Genomic DNA, 6346 nt, shown 5'->3' with positions numbered 1-6346 from the left:
GCTGTGATGTGCGGCAAAAGGTTGTTGAGCTTCACAAAATGGGAAGTGTCTATAAGAAAATAGCACAAGCATTGAAAATGCCCATTTCCACCATCAGGGGAATAATTAAGAAGTTCCAGTCAACTGGAAATGTTATGAATCAACCTGGACTTTGACATGTGTCTATATCGTCTCAACACACTGTGAAGAGGATGGTTCGAGAGGCCAAAAAACCTCCAAGGATCACAGCTGGAGAACTGCAGAGTACGTTGTGTCTTGGGGTCAGAAAGTCTCCAAAACTACAATCTGAAGTCACCTACATCACCACAAGGTGTTTGGAAGGGTTTGAAGAAAAAAGCCTCTACTCTCATCCAAAAACAATCTCGAGCGTCTTCAGTGTGCCAGACACGACTGGAACTTCAAATGGGATCGGGTTCTATGGTCAGATGAAACCAAAATAGAGCTTTTTGGTAATAAACACCAGAGGTGGTTTTGGTGCACACAGAGAGGTAGCCATATGGAAAAGTACCTCATGGCCACGGTTAAATATGGAGGTGGATCTTTAATGTTTTGGGGCTGTTTTTCTGCCAGAGGACCTGGACATTTTGTTAGGATACATGGCATCATGGACTCTATCAAATATCAACAGATATTAAATGAAAACCTGACTGCCTCTGCCAGAAAGCTTCAAATGGGCCGTGGTTGGATCTTCCAGCAGGACAATGATCCAAAACATACATCAAAATCAACACAAAAATGGTTTACTGACCACAAAATCAAGGTCCTGCCATGACCCTCCCAGTCCCCTGACCTGAACCCCATAGAAAACCTGTGGGGTGAACTGAAGAGGAGAGTCCACCAGCGTGGACCTCGAAATGTGAAGGATCTGGAGAGATTCTGTATGGAGGAACGGTCTCAGATCCCTCACCATGTATTCTCCAACCTCATCAGGCATTATAGGAGAAGACTCCGAGCTGTTATCTTGACAAAGGGAGGTAGCACAAAGTATTGAATAAAAGGGTGCCAATAATTGATGCACACCTATATTTAACAAAGATTTTTTTGTATAAACCTGTCTTTTGTTTGCAATTGTCTGATATCCATGAGAGCAGAGTATTTTTGTGAATTACTTTTAACAAAAGATCAAAAGATTAAACAATAGACAATTTTTCACAGCCTTCTTTGCTCATATTTACCAAGGGTGCCAATATTAATGGACGGCACAGTATTTATTTCTAACTGGACACTTTGAACTGCTACATTTTTATGTAAGATATGCAATGCATATCATCTTCCAGTTTAATATCCTTGTTTCTTATCCTTATTTACAAAGGTAGGCTGGATGAAACTAGATGAAACATGAATAATACATTATATAAAATATTAATCTACAATAATAAAATGACCACAAAACAACACAGAGAGAAATTTTTCAATGTATAAAGGTGGTCTTATAGATTCATAAAAACAGCCATGGCTCATAACATGGCTACATTTTGGCTGCAAAAATTGGAAAAGCTACTAAACTAATGAGCTGAAAGCCGAGTCGACTCCTTTTTTGGAGAATCGAACTAGCTGATTTGACTCCTTGAAATGAGTCATAATTCCCATACTTGGTTATGGGATACAAATCCCATAATTCTTGGTTATTGGATTTAAAATCTCTGACAATGAAGTGTAGGACCGGCGTCCATTTTACTCAAGATTTGGTGAACAGATTGAGTAATTGTTTCATTTGTACAATTGTATCAATGTCTTTAAGTGGATCGCTGATCCTTCTCATATGTTGGCATTCATGAAGGTATGTGAGACTGATGGAACAATTAAATAACACATTTCACCCCCAGGCTCCACTTTGCATTCTGAAAAACATTACAATCCATGACGGCTATTAAAAAAAAACTCATGCGACATGAATAATTCAGATGCTCAATACCAACCTCAAGGATGTGCCTTGTCTGCATATCATAACAAATAATCGCAGCTTTGTTCTCTCTCTCTCGCTCGCTCTGTTTTTTTCTTTTGGCACGGTTCTTAAATTATTGATGGTCGGAAAGTGTTTATTGTGCCTGTGTGTGTTTGTGTTTTTCGCTCAAGTCGTGAAAAGCACCAACGCACAGAATTGTTCCTTTAATAGACCGTATGAGAGAAATGTGCGCTTGTGTGCAAGCTGTATCCTGAACTGTAGCGTCTGAGTCAAGAAAATTTGGCACTTGATACCTTAGGACTAAGTAAAAACATTGAATTAAGGAATTAATGAAGATGGATATTTATTGAACAGGCCCCTGCGGACAAGCCAACACTGGTTAAATTGCTAGAACTTTACTTCTGATTGAGACATGTGCAAAAGTGACACACATTCCCCCAGCCTATTGAAATGAAGTTTGATCCATTTGCCATTTCGCTGAATTTTATAACTGTGCTGTCATAAAATCTAAAGAGACATCCTGCTAGCGAACGGAACATGAGTGTTGATATTTAAGGCGAACCTCTCCACCTGAGCTCCATCAGCAATTCATTTATTCAGTGCAGTGAAGCAGGTGGACAAATTACCCGAGGAGAAATGCTCCTGCTGAATGTCTGCTGTCAGCCGGAAACAGCAAACCTGCTGCAGCTCGTCACTCACCATGAAGTGTGTCACTGTCACTTACTCAACTTTTTAGGACCCGACGGAACGAAAGTTAGAACGCTGGACGTGCTACAAGAATAAAATGTTACACTTCTCAAACTTTTTTTTTCTTTTTCTTTTTCTTTTTTCCCCAGGGACGGATTTTATCCCCTCTAACTGGGAAATCTGTAGCAATTTGACCTGATTTAAACGCATTAATGTGAAAGAAAAGCTGTGAACTTTAGCCCCGCCCCTTTGCTCAGAATCCGAACAATTCATGACGTGTTATTATATTTAAATCATATTTACTGCGTGGTGAGATAAACCAGGACGCCATTATATACGACCTTAACATCTAAAACTCATAACTACCGTACATATCCTCATCTTTCTCCCTTATGTTCGACATACGGTAAAGTTTTGGCACCCCAACACTACTTTTGGGAATTATAAAAGTCATAACTTCATTAAGTAAGGAATAATACACTGCATGTTGTGCTGCTGTAGGAAAATAATCACTGATGGGGTGCTGTGATGAAACGGAGCTACTGTTTCCACACCAGAGTAGATTATTTTCCTATAACAGCCCTGTATTCCTGTTATACTCCATCACAAATTGTATTTATTAAAGAACACTTTGTACTTTTTATCCATTTATAGTTACATTTAATGTTTGTCTGTGAAACAGGTTAGCTCCTGTTCTCATTGTTCTCTTGAAGACAAAACAAAAACGCAGAAACCGAGGAACCGCAATATATATATATATATATAGCATACAGTCCTGAAGATGTCAGAAAACTTACAGCTTTGACTGTTACAAAGCGGAGAAACTGGAGACTCCTTCCATAAATGGTCAATAATTTACATAAAACGTCATCATATCAGCTATGGCATTTTATTTCCCCTGTTTATTTTTATTGGAGCATCCATAGTACAAGTCCCTGTGAGTGAGCTGTTACTATAGAAACGATAACGTATTCAAATGAACACATTATTATGCAGAAACCTGTGATTGTGACTGCCAGATCTATCCATCAGCCATCACAGAGGTTCCCGAGACAGTGTTGATATAAAAAGCCGTGTCGGGTCTAAACCCAGCCTGGCCAATCACGCCGCATTATAATGCCTCGTCCTCGGGGCAGCGGCATATTTCACTGACACAGCCAGACAAAAGTAATCACACCGCTGCCGCTGAGGGCGAAATCCCTGAACAAATGATTACTCTGCGTCTGAAAGGCTACCAGCCTACTGATGCAAAATTGATAACACCCACGGACGAGTGTACGGAAGTCACGGAAGGATAATTGCCTTCACAGCTGGCACAGACGCAAAAGCGCTGAGTGTCCGGACGATCTGCAGACCTCCACTGGTAGAGCTTCTTCTCACTGATCCGATTGGATTTTAATGAAGCACTTGACTTTCCTGCTGGTGGATGACCTTTGGAAAAAAAAAAAAAAAAAAAAAAAAGGTAAGAGGAAAAGATAGGTTTCATATTGCAGAATAATAAATATTCACGAGCCGCCTTTAATAACAAAAGAAGAAGAAGTGAGAAACGATTCAAATCACGATGAAGGGTGGAGTTAATGGGCGTGGTAACATTTTAAATGAAGCGAATATTCATAAATGAGTATAAATGTGCTGTGAGTTGTTTGAATAATATACACGGTGTCCCAAAAGCCTCCATACACAGGGGAAATGAACAAACTGAACGCCTTTGACAGAAGAAGAACGTATTGAAATGGATCTGGATCGGGAAGCTTTCGCAAGGTTGCGATGGACTTTACCAGGAAACGTGGCAAGCACATCACACGACACTGTCGCCAAACTTATTAGCAAATCCACTGGAAACACTGGAAGTGTCGTGGACCAACCGTGAAGTGGACGTCCACCAACATCCACGGACGAAGGCACAACCAACATGGCGCAGGCAAACACAGTCCCCTGCGCATGGAGGCTTTCCGGACGCCCTGTAGATTAGTAGTAAATGAAATTCCGATGTTGCGATATGTTAGCGATGGGAGTGGGAAGTTGAAAAAGCACTGAAAAGAGCACAAGTGTTAGAAATATCTTCAGCCAATTTCGAGAATACAATCGCCCAGACGCGCGCTGGAGAAAACTGCCAAGAAATCCTGCTCTTTGAAACTGATCAGGAGATGATATCGGTGGGCCGTACCGACTCCGCACGATTGCTCTCGACTCTTCAAGTCTTCTCTCGCATGCAGACTTGTAGAGATGACACAAAATCAGACGTAATAGTCTCTCTCTCTCTCTCTCTCTCTCTCTCTCTCTCTCTCACTTGTTGAGAATTGGAAGAAGAAAAAGGGTGGGAATCGTCGCATGAACACAGAATACATTTAAAACACTAATCCGAAGACATCTGACAAGCACAAAAAGCTGAATTATTATTACACTCTGGACAAATTTTCTTCTATGGATCAACCGATATGTGACGTGTTCCACGTGTCCTTCACACTGTATGCATTTTTCCAGATAAATCACTTTAAAACAACATTTTTACCTGTCCCAGATTACTATAACGACACTTTACCTCATTATAATACTTAAAAAAAACAAAACAAAAACGTCTTACTTGTGTGTTAATGTACTTCTAAAACTCTAAAAGCACAAAACATCCTTTTCCACGAGTCGTCCATTATAGGTTATGAAAAACCCGACATTTTATTTAACATCCGTTCAACCCTGTTGCATTCACCCCTATGAAATTCCACACGTCAACATGTTCGACGGGAAGTTGCGTCGTCTGAATTTCCTGAAGATCATGAGAAGAAGAAAAAAAACCCGAATAAAAACAAGCTTTAAAATTCTCTTTTTTCTTCTTCTTCTTTATTTTCAGTAATATTGACTGATGAGTGAATTTAGAGCTTGAAAGTAAATGATTCATGTAAAAAATATATACAGTGCATCCGGAAAGTATTCACAGCGTTTCACTTTTTCCACATTTTGTTATGTTACAGCCTTATTCCAAAATGGATTCAATTCATTATTTTCCTCAAAATTCTACAAACAACACCCCATAATGACAACGTGAAAGAAGTTTGTTTGGAATCTTTGCAAATTTATTAAAAATAAAAAACAAAAAAAGCACATTTACATAAGCATTCACAGCCTTTGCTCAATACTTTGTTGAAGCACCTTCGGCACCAATTACAGCCTCAAGTCTTTTTGAGTATGATGCTACAAGCTTGGCACACCTATTTTTGGGCAGTTTCTCCCATTCTTCTTTGCAGGACCTCTCAAGCTCCATCAGGTTGGATGGGGAGTGTCGGTGCACAGCCATTTTCAGATCTCTCCAGAGATGTTCAATCGGGTTCAAGTCTGGGCTCTGGCTGGGCCACTCAAGGACATTCACAGAGTTGTCCTGTAGCCACTCCTTTGTTATCCTGGCTGTGTGCTTAGGGTCGTTGTCCTGTTGGAAGATTAACCTTCACCCCAGTCTGAGGTCCAGAGCGCTCTGGAGCAGGTTTTCATCAAGGATGTCTCTGTACATTGCTGCATTCATCTTTCCTTCGATCCTGACTAGTCTCTCAGTTCCTGCCACTGAAAAACATCCCCACAGCATGATGCTGCCACCACCATGCTTCACTGTAGGGATGGTATTGGCCAGGTGATGAGTGGTGCCTGGTTTCCTCCAGACATGACGCTTGCCATTCAGGCCAAAGAGTTCAATCTTTGTTCAATCTTTGGTCTGAGAGTCCTTCAGGTGCCTTTTGGCAAACTCCAGGTGGGCTGTCATGTGCC

This window comes from Ictalurus furcatus, chromosome 17 (genome assembly GCF_023375685.1).
Source record: "Ictalurus furcatus strain D&B chromosome 17, Billie_1.0, whole genome shotgun sequence".
Lineage (NCBI taxonomy): Eukaryota > Metazoa > Chordata > Actinopteri > Siluriformes > Ictaluridae > Ictalurus > Ictalurus furcatus.
Note: the sequence above shows the minus strand (reverse complement) of the source record.